The sequence below is a fragment of the Lepisosteus oculatus genome, chromosome 14, assembly GCF_040954835.1.
Source record: "Lepisosteus oculatus isolate fLepOcu1 chromosome 14, fLepOcu1.hap2, whole genome shotgun sequence".
Taxonomy (NCBI): domain Eukaryota; kingdom Metazoa; phylum Chordata; class Actinopteri; order Semionotiformes; family Lepisosteidae; genus Lepisosteus; species Lepisosteus oculatus.
In genome coordinates, this window is record NC_090709.1 from 46,498,283 (window position 1) to 46,516,595 (window position 18,313).

At 44.3% G+C, this 18,313-nt stretch overlaps 4 non-coding genes and 1 pseudogene across 4 annotated transcripts; 2 read left to right on the plus strand and 3 right to left on the minus strand.

The window, feature by feature from the left end:
• Positions 1-8,472: 8,472 nt before the first annotated feature.
• trnad-guc (transfer RNA aspartic acid (anticodon GUC)) lies at positions 8,473-8,544 on the plus strand. Its single transcript has one exon. It is a non-coding gene; the product is annotated as a tRNA-Asp (tRNA).
• Positions 8,545-9,165: 621 nt separating this feature from the next.
• trnav-cac (transfer RNA valine (anticodon CAC)) lies at positions 9,166-9,238 on the minus strand. The gene has a single exon. It is a non-coding gene; the product is annotated as a tRNA-Val (tRNA).
• A 1,339-nt stretch (positions 9,239-10,577) lies between these two features.
• On the minus strand, positions 10,578-10,650 carry trnav-aac (transfer RNA valine (anticodon AAC)). Its single transcript has one exon. It is a non-coding gene; the product is annotated as a tRNA-Val (tRNA).
• A 109-nt stretch (positions 10,651-10,759) lies between these two features.
• On the minus strand, positions 10,760-10,832 carry trnaf-gaa (transfer RNA phenylalanine (anticodon GAA)). Its single transcript has one exon. It is a non-coding gene; the product is annotated as a tRNA-Phe (tRNA).
• Positions 10,833-17,712: 6,880 nt separating this feature from the next.
• LOC138218916 (5S ribosomal RNA) lies at positions 17,713-17,831 on the plus strand (annotated as a pseudogene).
• Positions 17,832-18,313: the final 482 nt, after the last annotated feature.

Below are 18,313 nucleotides of genomic sequence, written 5' to 3' on the forward strand. Positions count from 1 at the left end.
ACTGTGAAATTCTCTTTTTGGTGGGTTTGTTACTGGAAGAGCCTAGATTTAGTGCCCTGATGGAGCTCCCATTGAGGGGACTTTTTTTCAACCGCTCATGACCTGACGATACAGACACCTCTTTTCCAGCAAATAAAGGTCTGGCTTACGTGTTTTTCAATTGGAAGCTACATTTCCTTTAATTTCCCAAGAGCCGGCACAGTCTCATCAGTGTAAGTTTCAAAAGGGCTGACCTTGTGTCTAGCTCCATTTCTAGTTTTACTCCAGACACTGCTGGTATAATCCAAATTATTCTTCTATCATCCTCCCTAATGCTATACAGTTGCAATCATCCCAGATCATCCTCAATTTAGTTTGCATCAGTTTCAGATGCGTCTTCTTCAATTTCAGAGTCTTTATGTGCTTCAGTGGTTTTGCTTTTGTCCACTGTTGCCTGTTTTTTCTGGGATTGCATTTTGGTTCCTCTCCAGGAGTTAGTTTCTGTAATGCACATTAAAACTAAATTCATAGGAAGACTTAATTGGCGATTAACACTCCATTTCTTATAATTGTAATACTTAAGTAAACCTGAAATTCAGAATTGCGCGTTTACTACTTGCTAACAGTGCTTGTGTGAGTCTTTTGTTTTTGTTTGGGAGATGCAAATAATTGTAATACTTATGTAAACCTGACTGAGGTCAAACCCGTGACCTTCTGTTTACAAGGCATAGATTTGCCACTACGCCGACATGTTCAAGTGCTTTCACTTTTTTTCCTCTCATGAGCATCGTGCTGGTATTTTTTTTTCATCTCAGAGCGGTGTGTCCAAGGGGCTGTATAAGGAGAAGGCTCTTCTGGTGCCTTGGCTTAGTTGGTTACAGCACCCATCTACTAAACAGAAGGTTCTGGGTTTGAATCCCACTGGTGCCTTTCTTCCTGTCTGGTTGTGTTGAATGTGACATTTTGGACAATCACAAAAATTCATACACATTGAGGAAGATGAAATTCAATTCTGGTTGTCACATGCATGAGTCTCTAAGGCGTAATCAGTTAGTATGTTTGAGTGTTAACCGAATGGTAGGTGGATCAAACCTACCAAGAGAGGCACTTCTGGGATTTTGATATAAACATTGTCCTTAACCCTCTTTATATTCAGATTTGTTCAAGAACTTGACAAGCATTACTAAGTTACTATTATAAGGTTAGCACTGTACAGATGTATTTTGGTATTTTGGCATGTTTACCTTAATTTTAATCCTTAAGTTTCAAGAAACTATGAAAAAAAGCGACATTAATAACAGAGGATTTTGATTTTTGACATTTGCACCTCAAATATTCACTCGTCCACGCACGAAGAAAACACAGGAATGTATTGAGTCTCATGATGAACATCTTCTGTGAAATATAATGAGTAAACATCATAAGACAACAGAAAGAGAGAGTGGAAAGTGGGAATATTGCATAAGGGTGTGATTTGTGTAGTTAATAAAACAGTCAAAAGAATATGAGAATGGTTCTTTATTAAGATACACAACATTTATGGCGACGAGAAACGAGTGCTTGACGAACTCAAAGCAAGCAGAACACTGCAGATTCTAGTTCTCTTGCTGGTGGAACCACACTTTTGAATTTTCGGACTGTTGGTTTAGCTGCGCCATGGAAGATAAGGCAGCCACGCCAAGAACCTTGCTCATGCCCAGCTTTCTCCACTGCTTCCACTGAACCTTGAGCTCCGGATTTGAATACGGAATACAAGATATGGATGGAGGCGTACAGATTTTTTTAAATAGCCAGTGGATCTATAGGAGCTCCAGATGCCGTGAATCATGCTACCTTACTGCACTGTAATCCTGTGCAGTGGATTTTCGCCAACCTCTGTGGAGAAAAAGGTACATATGAACAGACTGTAGCTGCCTTAGATGCTTACTTTACACTGCAGAGAAATGTGGTTTTGGAATAGCATAAATTTAGACAAGGATCTGTAAGGAATCCCCCACGAATAGGTATGCAGATCGTATGCAGACGCAGGACCAGGTAGATATCAAAACAGGCGTACAATCCAAAACGTCAGGCGAGATCGTGGTCGAAAGGTAGTTCAAAATCCAGGAGATCCGAAGAGAATGTAATGTTGCCATAGCCAAAATGTAATGGTAGTGGCTCTCTGAAGGCACCAGTTCTGTAGGGTTTGGGCATTTACTGGGACAATTATTAATTGTAGCAGTAAATCACAAAATTGATTCTTTTGATGGCTTTAGAATCCAACCATGCGACATAACTCAAACAACGCACACACACAGGTACTAATACACGAGGATACATTTATTAATACATAGAATATGCATGTAAAACTAACAGATCTTACCGAGAGGGTTATCGGAATACAAAAGGTATATATTCAGTCAGTTACAAAGAGTTACATATATCAAGAGGACATACGTTCAGTATATCATTCATTAAGACTGTTTCATAAATGAACTTGGTTATAACTTCTACATTAGATACTCAAAACAAGTATATAACTCTTAGGAATTAAATTGATATCAACTGGTTGGGATAACAATTGAATTCTCAAGCAGTAATGCATTGAAGTTGAATACTCATCCAATCTCTGGGGATTCAGAGCTCCTGTGGGCACAAAGAAACAGTTGCAGGCTGTTGCTGTCCAATCCGCGCTCTCTGGCTCGGTGCCAGGCTGTGCTGTGCGGCTTGCGACGGTGCACTGCAGATGCTCACTGACCGGCTAGTTAGTGTTGGACTGTGGGTCCCAGCAAGTCAGGAAGAGGACCGGTTCGTTCCTGATGAAGAGCTAGTTCTGAATAGTGATTCAGCTGTCCACAGTTCCGACCTGTTCACGAGGCCTGCTGCTGGTGCTAACCTTGGGTGGATCCTCTGGTTACTCTCTTGCAACCTCCGCTCTAGACTCTTAGAACAAAGGAAAGTTCTGGCACACTGGCCGTTCCGTGGTTGTCCGGGCTGAGTCTCAGGATGGTCAGGAGGCGCGCTGTGAGAATGTCCTGCCCTTGGGAGCCTTCTGCTCCTGGGCCGTCCTGCCCTGGATTTCTCTTTTGAATTCCCTTTAGAAAAGTCCACAGAATTCTCACAGAATCCCCCTCTGAATCTCCCAGGCTCTCTGTGTTGCCTGTTTTTACCTGGAGGAACTTCAGCTCATTCATTGGCTGAAAGTTCCATGGGCATCAGAGTCCCACGTGGGTTACTCGGCCCTACCAGTCCCTGATTAGTTGATCAAGGTGAGATATGAGTCACTTACTCCTGACACTTAGTAATGCAGTCCAGATGTCCATCTGGCACTCCCTAGACAGATAGGCGCCAATAGATGACCATTGATCATGATAGGCAGGCTTAGCTAAGTGCATCCCCCTTTGGGAGCTGTCCTTTATCAAAGGAACCTTAAATCAGCCTGCATGAATAGTTTCTCTGTGGCTGCACCACAGAGATGAACAGAGAAATGGGGCCTCATTTGGGAAAGCTCAGAAACACTTAATTCTGCCTTATTAATAATCCTCGCCGCTACAAGAATATTACAATCCAAATCAGTAGGCAAGGTTCAAGGTCAAGGGCCAAAAGGATAGTTCAGAAACCAGGAGAAGTATAGTAAGCGAGGTATAAAGAAAGGCGAGGTAGAGCTCTCTAAGAGAAGACTCAATTGTTATTTTCAAACTGCTGCTGGCACTGGTTAGTTTATCTGGGCTGGCTGGCGGTTGTGACAAGATCTCAGTCTCAGGACGAGTCTGTTGATGCTTTTGTAAATGCACCAAGAGAACTGGCCAAATCATGTGACTTTGAAGGATTGGAAGCTGACATGTTAAGAGATCGACTTTAGAAAGAGCTCTTACAGTTGCTAGAATTTATGAAGCAGCTCAAGCAGAATAAAAAAAATGCTTTCTAACCACAGTGACAAAGCTAGAGAGAGTCATGTTTACTTCAAAAGAAACATTGAACGGGTTGTTCTCTCAAACTTTAGAAACAAAAGCTGAGCAGCAGGACGCAGTCAAGTTACAGACATAGAAGAATAGGGGATGGCTGACATTACATAACTGACATTAGAGGTGCGGACTACCAACGCACAAAGCAGATGAATGCGAAGCAGAAGTAACAAAATGTCTACACTGTAAGAAAACAGGTCATTATGCACCAGAGTGTTTAGAAAGAAAATCAGTTTCCAAAAAGAAAAGAAAGTTAATACAAATAAGGAAGGGACAAAGCTTAAAAAAACGGATAAACCAGTCAGCGCAGTTCAAGAACCTTCTTCAGACTCAGATTAATTTGTTTATTCCATTGACCCTGAAGGTAAAGAAACTGTTCAAATAAATGGCCAAGAGATAAAAATGGTGATAGATACAGGAAGTGGAAGAAACCTCATTGGAATAGAACGTTTCAAGAAAGTGTTTGCACACAGAACTAAACTTAAGCAGACTAATAAGAAATGCTATGCCTATGCACAAATTAGTCCACTTCAGTGTGTTGGCTACTTTGAGGCACAGCTGAAATGGTAGGAAAATGTTATAAAGGACAAAGCCTATGGAACTGAAGGACATGTAGAACAGTTGTTGGGAAGAAAAGCATGTTTTGATCTGAAGATTCTGAATGTAGGAGACACTGTCAATGTGGTTGACCAGTCCTCAGAGAGGTTTCAGCAGTTAGCACAGGAATATGAGTCACTCTTTAAAGGTTTAGGACAGATCAAGGTTACAGTAGATGAGAAAGTTTTGCCAGTAGCTCAAAGTCTGAGACGAGTACCCTGTCCAGTGATAGAAGCTGTTAATCAGGAGTTAGATAAAATCCTGGATGATGGAATTATTGAAGAAGTGAATCAAGGTGCAGATGGATCTAAAATATTCTGATAATACCTAAAAAGACACCAATGATGTGAGACTGTGTGTGGATCTGTGAGAAGTGAATAAAGCAGTAATCAGAGAGAGACATCTAGTACCAACGGTTGACAGCATATTGCAAGCAGTGCAAGGAGCCAAAGTTTTTGCAAAGTTAGATGTTCGAAAAGGATTCTGGCAAGTTGAGTTGGCCCTGGCATCAAGACACCTTGCTACCTTCACCACACACAGGGGTTGTTACCATTTCAGAGTAGTTCCTTATGGCTTGTCTAGTGCCCCAGAGGCCTATCAGAAGGCTATGGACTCGATGTTGTGTGAAATGCCAGGTGTTGTATGGTATATGGATGATGTTGTAGTACATGCGGAAAATGAAGAACAACTTGAACAGAGGCTCAGGCAAGTATTCCAAAGATTCCAAGACAGAGGCTTTACTTTAAATAAAGATAAGTGCATCTTTGGCCTAAAAGAGATCGAGATACTGGGACATTTGGTCGATGCAGAAGGAATAAAACCAGACCCGAAAAAGGTGAGAGCTGTTTGCAGTGCACCGAGACCTGAGAATGTTGCGCTTCTGCACTTGTTCTTAGGCACTTGTGGATTTTTGATTAAATTAATTCCTAATTATGCAGATATATCAGAACCCTTAGAAAACTAACGAGGAAAGGACAGAAGTGAGAATGGACATCGGAAACTGAGAAAGCCATTGCTGAGTTGAAAAGAGCACTTGTAACTGAACCATGTCTGGCATACTTCAAACTAGATGCGTCAACAGTAGTGATCAGTGACGCGAATCCTGTAGGACTTGGAGCAGTATTGCTACAAAGACAAGAAGATGGACAGAACAAACCAGTGGCATATGCAAGTCGCTCACTTACCCCAACAGAAATGCATTACTCACAAATAGAGCGTGAAGCCTTGGGTTGTGTTTGGGCAGTGGAACATTTTAGGACATATTTATGGGGAGGCAAGTTCACACTTCATATGGATCATAAACCCCTCATTTATATGTTCAATCCCAAAAAGGCAACATTGTTACCACCCAGGATACAAAGACTTGGATTGAGATTATGGCCTTATGATTACAAAATTGAACACATAGTAGGGAAAACCAATGTCGCAGACTCATTGTCACGTCTTCCTTTACCAGACACAGAAGACACTGGTTATGAAGACACCTATGTTGATAGAGTGTTTTCAATCAGCACTTATGAACTGCATGCACTGACACTTGAGGAACTTAAACAAGCAACAAACGAAGATGACACATTGAAATTGTTGATGTCCATAGTGGAAAAAGGACAATGGCCTAATCCAATTCCAGACGAACTGCAGCCATACCACAGGTGTAGGTTGGAGTTATCTACATATGATGGACTGCTTTTAAGAGGACAGAGGATTGTGTTACCGAAAACAAAAATCAGACAAGCACTGAAAATAGCACATGAGACACATCACGGTGTAGTTTGTAAAAAACAGTACCTGAGAAGCAACTTTTACTGGCCCAACATGGACAGTGATGTTGAAAGACTAATCAGGAATTGTTCCACTTGTGTGTTGAATCAGCCATTGCAGGAGGATCAACTTCTCCAACCACTTGAATTACCACCAAGGCCTTGGACAAAACTGGGCATTGCCCTGGTAGGCCCCATTCAGAATGAATACATATTGACTGTCATAGACTATTATACTTCTTAACCTGAGGCGGTTGTTGTATCAGACATATCTTCAGCCACAGTTATTAGAGAGTTGATGAACATCTTTGCACGATTTGGTTATCCACTAGAGGTAGTAACAGATAATGGCAGGCAATTCATAGGACAGTTGTTTGAATCATTTCTGACTAATTGTGGAATTAAACACATCCGTGCATCACCTTACTATCCAAGATGTAATGGCAAAATTGAAAGATTTCACAGATACCTGAAAAAGGCCTTAAGAGCAGCTGTGACAGAAGGAAAAAAGAGAGAGAGGAACTCCCTAAGATTCTGCTGACTTATAGATCAACACCACACAGGGCATCTGGAGAAACCCCAGCTAATCTTATCTTTGGGCGTGATATCCGGACTAAACTACCAAACGTGGAGAAGAAAGAAGAAGAGTCAAGGGACATTCAAAAGACAAAAGATATCCATAGACATCATGAGGAGTATGCACACAAAATGAAATTATATGCAGACCAGACACGGATCATAACTTCAAGGTCGGTGACGTAGTGTTTGTGGCTGGCCTAGACACCGGTAAATTGGATGCCAAGTTCAAAGACACTCGCTATGTGTTATTGAGAAACACCTCTTGTAACTCTTTTGAGTTAGTGAATGTGGAAGATGGCTCAAAAATAATGAGAAATGTAAAACATCTTTGACACGCTCCTCCATTGGATCTTGATTTTGAATCTGCAGAAACAGAAAATGCTGAGAATACAGGACTTTCTGACGTGCAGGAAGTGCCGAGTCCTCAGACAGTGGAGAGTACATCCGTAGGAGAGCCAGTAACTTTACCCAGAAGTAACGTAACAGCCATTAGTGGCAGGGTTATCAGGAAACCGGCTCATTACAGAGACATTTAAAAATACAGGACTTGCATAGCTCTCCAAATGTTAAATTGCCCTATTTTGTTTGTGTTATCTATGTAGATGTTGCTTAGACTGCTAGAAATGAGGTGATATTTAGAAGTGACTTAAGTAGAAATTGAACTAAAATTTGAGTTGGTACTCATAGAAATTGTTGTAAAAAAAGATGAATGTATTGAATAGAAATGAAAGGGTTTATATACATTTTGTTGTAAAAGTTAATAACCGTTTACTGTGTGTTGATATAAAATTGTTACAATTGTATGGTAGGGAAGGGATGTAGTATAGTGAATAGACATCGCAAGACAACAGAACGAGAGAGTAGAAGGCGGGAACATATGGTGTGAGAGCGTAATTTGTGTAGTTAATAAAATAGTCTAAATCATGTAAGAAAGGCTCTTTATTAAGATACACAACATGCTCAATAAGCTACTGGACACACCCGCCCCTCCTCACACAGACCGTGGAAAAGCCCCCGAGTGGGAGGGCTCGCTCTTCCTCCCAGGAGCTCTTGGACACGACGCCCAGACAGGGCGCGGGGAGCCGCCGCCTGCAAACACGGCTCCAGGCGGGACTCCACTCCGCAGGAGCCGCAGAGCAGAGGAGATGAGGGCAGCTTAGCTCCTGTGCAGAGACCTGAGCTGTTGTTGCTGTGGATGCTGTCTTTTCTGCACTCGGGGTAGGAGTGAATGTTGAGTTGCACTTAGAAATGAAGCAGAGCACTTCAACGGCACGGGTGTGTGTGTGTGCGCGCCCTGGTGATTCTGGGAGACAGATCGAACCTGGGCTAAAAGAGAGGGGGCTTAGCCCTCTTCCATTTGCTAGTTCAAAGTTGTACAACCCATTTGTATCTGCTAGGCGGCGCAGTCGTCGTGCACAAAGAACGCTTTGAAAAGCGTCAAAGGCAAGTCATTCCGAGTTGGTCGTTTGTGTTTTCCGTTCAGACGCGAAATGCTGAAATGATCTCTCGGCTCCTCGGTTGTCATTTCTGCTCCGTAAAGGGATCACAGCACGCGTCGGCTTCCAGCATGCTGGGTCGGGACACGATGCCGGGGGTCGGAGAGAGCGATGTCTTCCTCGTTAGTATAGTGGCAAGTATCCCCGCCTGTCACGCGGGAGACCGGGGTTCGATTCCCCGACGGGGAGTAGCTTTTCTTTCACCTCCTTAGAGAAATGACTGCCTTTCACTTCTCTGTTTTCTTTCACAGCGTCGTGCACCTTTTCATTGCTCTCGCTTTCAGAGCCTCCGCACGGCAGTCGACTCGACATCAGGAAGCACATTGAAGTGAAAGCAGGAAGCGCTGCGACATGCACTGTGCAGATCCCGCCACACTAAGAGGTGAGTGGGTCTGTTCGATGCACAAAGAACGCTTTGAGAAGCGTCAAAGGCAAGTCATTCCGAGTTGGTCGTTTGTGTTTTCCGTTCAGACGCGAAATGCTGAAATGATCTCTCGGCTAATCGGTTGTCATTTCTGCTCCGTAAAGGAATCACAGCACGCGTCGGCTTCCAGCATGCTGGGTCGGGACACGATGCCGGGGGTTGGCGAGAGCGATGTCTTCCTCGTTAGTATAGGACCTGTCACCTGTCCCCACCTGTCACGCGGGAGACTGGGGTACATCAGGACGCGCCTTGAAGTGAAAGCAGGATGCGCTGTGACGTGCACTGTGCAGATCCCGCCACACTAAGAGGTGGGTCCAGTGGGTCTGTTCGATCACAGCGCTAGGCGAATCCCCAATCCCCTTTTGTGCCTGGCGACAAAAGATGTCTGTTTCCGCCCGGTTTCGAACCGGGGACCTTTCGCGTGTGAGGCGAACGTGATAACCACTACACTACGGAAACGGTGGTAAGACGTGCCCAGCGGCCCAACGCTGAGCTTCGCCAATGCGATTTAGCTGCTTCCAGTGCCTTTATTGGAGTGCGCTGATGGACCGTGCTCTCTCTCCAGAGACCAGCACGCCTGTCATGGACGGAGCAGGAAAGGCGGCGCCACATTCTACAGCCCTCTCCACGCAATCGACGAAATCGGGCTACTGAAGTGGAGAAAATCGCCTCTCCAGAAAGTGCAAATATCATCTTGGAGACTATAAATCCTATTGCCGAAGGTCAGCCCTGTCTACCAGAGTAACCCTCCCACAGCGATGATCAGCTCGTCTCACACGCGAGAAGTTTCGGTTGGATACAAGCGCCCCCTCTTCTCGCACGTTTTGCACGTTCGAGTAGTTTTAATGCGGCTCTTTCGTACACGGTGCTGATCTTTTGGAAAGCAGGAGGCAAAACCGAGTCGAACCGCCTGGGTGAAAACCAGGAACCCTAACCGCTAGACTATATGGCAGCGAACAACCATGCTGTTCCCGGCATCATGCAAGCAAACTACATAAATATGAGAAAACACGCAAGAGAGTTGTCACTCAGAGTGTCGAAGGGTCGATGTATACTGGGGCTCAGTTGAAATGCAACGTCAGGACTTTTCCGAATTATGTCACACGAAGAGAGCACAGCCCTTTCCGCCCTGCCGCATGTGTCTCGATAACTCGCTGTGATCGTATAGTGGTCAGTACTTTGCGTTGTGGCCGCAACAACCCCGGTTCGAATCTGGGTCACGGCAGAATAGGGGCGTCTGCTTTTACTACTCGCACGAATGAAGGCAAAAAAAAGCCAATCGACGTGAACGAACGGCGCTTTACAGAGGAGTACTGCCTGACTGGATCGTTGATGAACGACAGAGGCCACTCCGACCTCTTCTCGGTTTTCTTCAATGACTTACTAAGGATCTTCTTCACATTCGCCCATGCAGGGGAAGCCAGTTACACCAAAGCAAACGCAGGAAAGTGCATTTCAAGCAGAGACCAGGAGGGACTTGTTTACACCGAGAGTGGGCGGAGAATGGAACAATGCGCCCAGCCCTGTTGCTGGAGCCGATTCTTGATGAGCTCTTGGGCTCACTAAGAGGCCCCCGCTGGATGCTAATCTTTCTGTTGTTCTTGCAGGTCCTGCGCTGCTTTTGAGCCGACAGAGCTCGAACTGGTCTGTCGGCACAGCCCAATTGCAAATGATCGGCTCCGCGTACAGAAGGAACGTGCGTTTGGTACAAGAGTGCACGAAGGCACCGGAAATACATGGGAACAAATGACCGGTCGCTCAAGACCTCTGTGAAGTACAGGAGCGTGCAAAACGAGGCTGTTTCCGCCCGGTCTCGAACCGGGGACCTTTCGCGTGTTAGGCAAACGTGATAGCCGCTACACTACGGAAACCTGTAGGGACTGCTGCTGGTGTCTCGCTTGCGTTTCGGGCTGAGAAAGGGACGCGTCACTTTAGGCAGGGGGCGCTGGAGAGAGGAACAAAGGGCGCGATGAAACAAAATGCCGAAACCCGGGATCGAACCAGGGACCTTTAGATCTTCAGTCTAACACTCTCCCAACTGAGCTATTTCGGCAGTGCGCAAAGCCCACAGCCACCTGCTCCAGCCTTCCTGTGTTGTGGCATGAGCGCACCAAGAGTAGCGGGAGAGTGTTGCAGGAACGTCACTCAGAAGGAAAGCCACCCAGCTGCGCCCTCTGAGCTCTGTCCAGCGCATCTTCCTCGCATGGACTCCTGCCTGCGACGGGCAGGAAACAATTAGCAAGAACAGAACGACACGCCATGGGTGTCTCATGACCGCACCTTAGGTTGTGACACGTGCAGGTGTGAGGGGTTGCCGGGCTACTTTGGAGCAGAGCTTGGGCGGAGGGGGGGCGGGAAAGCAGACAAAGAGGTGACACCTCAAGATCTGCACGATCACAGCTCTCCGCCGCCCCAGGCTTCCGCTCGATAAGCTACTGGACACACCCGCCCCTCCTCACACAGACCGTGGAAAAGCCCCCGAGTGGGAGGGCTCTCTCTTCCTCCCAGGAGCTCTTGGACACGACGCACAGACAGGGCGCGGGGAGCCGCCGCCTGCAAACACGGCTCCAGGCAGGACTCCACTCCGCAGGAGCCGCAGAGCAGAGGAGATGAGGGCAGCTTAGCTCCTGTGCAGAGACCTGAGCTGTTGTTGCTGTGGATGCTGTCTTTTCTGTTCTCGGGGTAGGACATCAGGAAGCACATTGAAGCGCTGCGACATGCACTGTACAGATCCCGCCACTACTGGGCCCGATTTCCCCGGATCGAAACCGGGCTGAAACAGGCCCGTTTCGTTTGTTGCCACGCACACTGTTTGGGGATTCGCCTAGCGCTGTGATCGAAAAGACCCACTCACCTCTTAGTGTGGCGGGATCTGCACAGTGGATGTCGCAGCGCATCCTGCTTTCACTTCAATGCATGTCCTGATGTACCCTGGTCTCCCGCGTGACAGGTGGGGATACTTGCCACTATACTAACGAGGAAGACATCGCTCTCTGCTTAGTGTGCAAAACACTTACTTGCAGCATTGTGGGTGCTGTGGTTTAAATGCTATTGGTTTGTGAACAGAATACCCCTATCCCAGTACATTGTGCCACATTAAATAAACACACGAGAAAAAGAGATTCAGAACGCAAAGCTGTGTCAGTGTTCTGTGTAAAAAATCGGTTTGAACATCATGGGAGCTGTGTTTAATAAGCTGCTGAGTAAAGAATATTTTAATCTTCTTGCTGTCAGTAGTATTTTGCATATAGTTGACTCTTACCTGAATGAAAACAGGACGTAAAGGAAGGGTTTCAGAATTCAGACAAAGCTTTATTCCCGTGCTTACAGTCTGGGTAATTGGAGACTGCACAGTTATGCTTCCTATGGTCATAGGCGGGTTTTTCGCATGAAGCCGTATTGAACAGTATTTCTCGCGTTGTGAACTTGTGTATACAGCGGTCCCCCGGGTTCCAGTTAGTGCGTAATTACTCATCGATGAAAAACCGGAGGTTTAAAAAAAGATAATTAGCTCACTGATACTTTGATGTAGAGGCTGTGGAAATATCCACGTCGTGGTCTTTAAAATGCATTTGGTTTGAAGGCGTTCTGTGCTTCCGTTGCGAAGATATGGACAAAAGAATATTCGTGCTTGGTCCAAAAAAATGTAATATAAACGAAAAAGTAAAGGCTGAGAAAGCATTCACAATGTATTTTATGCACAAAGCAAGTATTCTCGCGATTCTAAGAGGTTTCGTGTAAACGCTACAGGCGTGCCAAAATCGTTTTCGAACTTCAAGCTAACTTTACCCCGGTCTGGTACCATAGGTCACGTACAGTAGCTTAAAATCCCAATCATGTTTTTTTTCCTATCTTGTGGTACATAACGTACCATTTCGGACTATCACAAAGGGCTTGATTTCGTTAAATGCATGTATTCATTTCCTTTCTGGAAAACTTGTATTTCAAGAAATTCACACAGCTTGCGAGAAATTAAATTCAATTCTTGATTATCAGTGCAGAAGAAATATTGCCAGCTGGCAAAAAAATATTTTTTTTTAACCGGAAAGTTGTGATGTGAGACACGAACCCACCATTCCGTCTGTGTGGCGCATTCGGTTGTTAACTGAAAAGTCGGTGGTTTGAGTCCACCAAAGGACAGGTTTCTGTTGCGATGTAAACATTGTCTTCGCAAAGGTCGATTGGATTTCTCAGCGAAACCTTTACCATTTTAATATTTGCAGGAAATGCGAGTGCTTAACAGGTGTCAGAATTACCGGGAAATGTCCAGTTACTGTATGCCCAACATCGCAACTCCCCAGAAAACCATATTCACCCAAGAAAAGAGTTGAAGGATCTGATGAGGTTAGTTATGAAAGTTATGAAAGGAAGTTGATGTGGAGCTGTTAGCCGTAAAAACTCCTTAATGTCCTTAATGTCTTTGATGTTGTCATCAGCGATAAACTGCATTCAGCAAAGATAAAAAGAAAATTATCTTTGCTTACTGCCCTGTCTTTCTCACACCTGAAGAAGGCTCCACAGCCGAAACATTGTGATTCTTTTCTTCTCTTTTCAGCAGGAATAGTCCTTTACTTGTTCCTTTGCAGCCTACGCATGCTGACGCAGCTACCCACCCGATATCTAACATTCTATAATCACAACTATGAATGTCCACTTTGGGTATTTTTTCCATGATTATTTATTATTTTTATTTATTCTGTCATTGAAGCATATTTTATGTCATACTGAAGTGTCATAATCACTGAAAAAATATTGTTTTCATTTAGAAAGTAAGAAAATGATAAATCACTAGGAATTGCATTTAGCCTATTCTGATCTAGATTTTCTATATACTTTAACATGCCATGTTCACAATGTCACAACTCATAAATGAAACAGTGAAGTGTTGTAATTACAAATGTACATAGTGCCGGGACATTGAGATGTTTTGGTAATGAGGAAGGAGGGACATGCAATGTTCACAGGGTCAAATTTATAAAACGCTACAGTAAAATTTCTTGTATTTCGGGATTATGAGAGCCTGTTACATTGTGTCTCACACCTCAGTGTCAGAATTTTGAGACATTTTTATAACCAGGGGTAGGTTCATAGCAATAACCAGAAAGTGCGATCATCCTTTGCTCATCCTCGGTTAACCATATATTCTCATATGCCATGTTCTGAATGTCCCATTTAAAACTGCTATATTAAAATTAAGACTTTTTATGATCAGAAGGCAAGGTTGTGGTAAATATGCATAAAGTGCAAGTGAACTTATGTTTTGCCTTTGTCTTGTTATTGTGAGTTTTGAAAATTGGTTTTCGATTTTCTGAAATGTGTTTCACACAAAAATGCAATTTGGATAGTCACTACTTATATATTCCCCTTTACTGAGGATATGTACAGTAATCCATCCCGATTAGTACTTTTAAAAATTACTGTAGAGAGCCATCAGAAAGGGAATGAAAACTTGCATTAAACAAAATCAAGCTGCATGTAATCATCCATAGTGATACATTTTGTAAGACAAGACAGGAAGAAAGACACTGCTGGGATTTGAACGCAGAATCTCCTGTTTAATAGGAAAACACTTTAACCAAATCAGCCAAGATGCTGTCAGAGTATTAACATCATGTCTGCATCAGTGATTACAGCTGACTATCGCTGGAGGACAGTGAAGTCAGCCTGCATAATGAGGGGGAAGAGACTGACCTCTGTGATGCACTATAGAGTTACACTAACCTTCTATCCAACTGTTCTATGCTGCATTCTATCCTAGTGGTAAATATTGGTTTCCGTGCGTGTAATATTCCTTTTTTTGTCAAATATTTTCAAGCACAAATTTTGTTGTTGAAAATAAGCCTTGTGGTTTTCAATGTTGTCATCCTTTTCCCCCAGTGTCACCCAAATTGATACACTGTGCTTTGGCAATTCTTCAGGCGATATTGTTTAGAGGAGCTCAGTTGAATTAGTTTGCGTATATAAAGTATTTCTTTTCCCTTTAATCCTTTAAAACATATTACATTTTCAAAACATTGTATCTTTCTTCCTACTAATTATAGCGGCAATGCTTGTTAATAAGACAGAATTAAGTGTTGCTGTGCTTTCCCAAATGAGGCCCCATCTCTCTCTTCATCTCTGTGGTGCAGCCACAGAGAAGCTATTCAGGCAGGCTGATTTAAAGATGTTTTCTTTTGATAAGGGACAGCTCCCAAATGGGAATGCATTTAGCTTAGCCTGGCTATCATGATCAATGGGCATCCATTGGCGCCTATCTGTCTAGGGAGTGCCAGATGGACATCTGGACTGCATTCCTAAGTGTCAGGAGTAAGTGACTCATATCTCACCTTGATCAACCAATCAGGGACTGGTAGGGCAGAGTAACCCACGTGGGTCTCTGATGCCCATGAAACTTTCATCCAATAAACGAGCTGAAGTTCCTCCAGGTAAAAACAGGCAACACAAAGCTCCAAGACTATTCTAAAGGGAATTCAAAGGAGAATTCCAGGGCTGTGAGATAATTCCAGGGCGGGACGGCCTAGGAGCAGAAAGGCTCCCAAGGGCAGAACATTCTCGCAGCGCGCCTCCTGACCATCCTGAGACTCAGCCTGGACAACCACGGAACGGCCAGTGTGTCCGAGTGCCAGAACTTTGCTTTGTTCTAAGTGTCGAGAGCGGAGGTAGCCAGAGAGTAACCAAAGGATCCACCCGAGGTTAGCACCAGCAGCAAGCCTCGTGAACAGGTCGGAACTGTGGACAGCTGAATCACTATTCAGAACTATCGCTTCATCAGGAACGAACTGGTCTTCTTCCTGACTTGCTGGGACCCACAGTCATCTTTTCTCCTGTGCACAAACTTCGCTAGTTTCAGCCAAAACTAACTAGCCGGTCTTCAGAGAGCATCAGCAGCGCAACGTCTCAAGCCACACAGCACAGCCATGCACGGAGCCATTGAGCCCGCAAGAGACCTAAATCCCCAGAGATTGGATGAGTATTCCACTTCACTGCATTACTGCTCGATAATTCAATTGTTATCCCAACCAGTTGATATCAATTTAATTCCTAAGAGTTATGTTCTTGTTTTGAGTATCTAATGTAGAAGTTTTAAACAAGTTCAATTACGATTCTAAATGAATGATATACTGAACGTATGTCCTCTTGATATGTGTAACTGTAACTGAATGAATATATATCTTTTGTATTCTGATAACCTTTACGATAAGATCTGTTAAGTTTACATGCATATTCCATATATTGATAAATGTATCCTCGTGTATTAGTACCTGTGTGTGCGTTTTTTGAGTTATATCGCATGGTTGGATTCTAAGACCATTAAAAGAATCAATTTTGTGATTTACTGCCACAATTAATAATTGTCCCAGTAAATGCCCAAACCCCTACAGAACTGGTGCCTCGTGAGAGCACACTACAACAGTGTGTGATCTCCTGTCCCAGCCTGAGGAGCAGACAGCGAGCCTGTCTCTCAATAATAATAATACAGTGTGTCATTTCCTGCCCCAACCAGAGGAACAGACAGTGAGCATGTCTCTCAACAATAATATGAATAAACTGTGTGATCTCCTGTCCCAGCCTGAGGAACAGTCAGCCCGTCTCTCAATAATAATCCTAATAATAATAAGTTTTCCTATCAGTTTTCCTATTCACCACCACACCCCCGTCTCATCCTACTTAAGCACATGTCTTTCCCTACCTCCTTGCTCAGTATTGGTTTCCCTTTCGAGCTTCCTGGTTGCCCTACTCCTTCTTCTACCTAGTGTTCTTCTTGGCTTTCCGTTTACGGTTTTTCCCCTTTTGACTACAGCTTTTCGGATCACGGCTTGGCTTCGTTACTCACGCTCTGTTTTGGATCTCTGGCTACCCCTGGACTATCGGATTGCTCTATTGTCTACGATTTCGGATCACGCTTTGACTTCGGTAACTCGTTCCCTTTTGGATCTCTGGCTTCCCCTGGACTCTCGGCTCGTTCCTTCGACTACGGCTTTCTTTGGATCACGGCTTGGCTTTGTCAGCTCCTGCAAGTGGGTTCTCTCACTGGTTTCGGTTTCTCTTACCGAATCCGTAACATATACGATGTGTGATCTCCTGTCCCAACCTGAGGATCAGACAGGAGTGAGCCAGTCTCTCAATAATAATAATACAGTGTGTGACTTCCTTTCCCAGCCTGAGGAAAAGACAGTGAGCCTGTCTCTCAATAATAATAATACAGTGTGTGTCTTCCTGTCCCAGCCTGAGGAGCAGACAGCGAGCCTGTCTCTCAATAATAATAATACAGTGTGTCATTTCCTGTCCCAGCCTGAGGAACAGACAGTGATCCTGTCTCTCAATAATAATAGAACAGTGTGTGATCTCAAGTCCCAGCCAGAGGAACAGACAGTGAGCCTGTATCTCAATAATAATAATAATAATAATAATAATAATAATACAGTGTGTGATCTCCTGTCCCAGCCTGGGGAACACTGAGCCTGTCTCTCAAAACTAATAATACAGTGTGTCATTTCCTGCCCCCGCCAGAGGAATAGACAGTGAGCATGTCTCTCAACAATAATATTAATAAACTATGTGATCTCCTGTCCCAGCATGAGGAACAGACAGTGAGCTTGTCTCTCAATAATAATACAGTGTGTGATCTTCTGTCCCAGTCTGGGGAATAGAAAGTGAGCCTGTCTCTCAGTTATAATAATATAGTATGTGATCCACTGTCCCAGCCTGAGGAACAGACAGGAGTGAGCCCGTCTCTCAATAATAATACAGTGTGTGATCTCTTGTCCCAACCTGAGGAACAGACAGGAGTGAGCCAGTCTCTCAATAATAATAAAGCAGATTATGATCTCCTGTCCCAGCCTGAGGAACAGACAGTGAGCCTGTCTCTCAAAAATAATAATACAGTGTGTGACCTCCTCTCCCAGTCAGGCGAGTCAGGCGCCATGGCTTTCGATTGCGGCCACACCACCCTTAATGTGCCCGATCTTGTCTGATGTCAGAAGCTAAGCATGGTTGGGCCTGGTTAGTACTTGGGTGAGAGACCACCTGGGAATACCAGGTGCTGCAAGCTCTTACTCTCTCAGCCAGCAGAGGTTGCCATTGGTGCCGTAGACTTTGGGAGGAAAATTTGGAGGATGGAAAGTTGATCTATAGCCTCATCTCTAGAGGTGTTTTGTTGCTATGGCATGTGTGTGACCCATATAAAAAAAAACCCGTTTGTAAAACGAATATCGAAGCTGCCTCTAAATCTGCAAATGAAGATGAGTCGATAAACCACTTGTTTTTCGTATAACTATACATATATTCATTTATTACTGATTTCATTCATTGAGCACAGATCCAATAGAGGTACAGCCATTCACTGTTTGACATGTCTGCACTGGTACAGAACCTAGCAATCAGAAAACGGGTGAAACTGCCTTGAGAATTAGCATACAGTACCGAGGCCCCCATGACCAAATAAAGGCTAACCTCGATAATCAGCCTAAATAATGCAGACTACAGCAAAACGACTGACTTTGAAAAGGGAATGAATGTCCGGAAGGAGTAGTG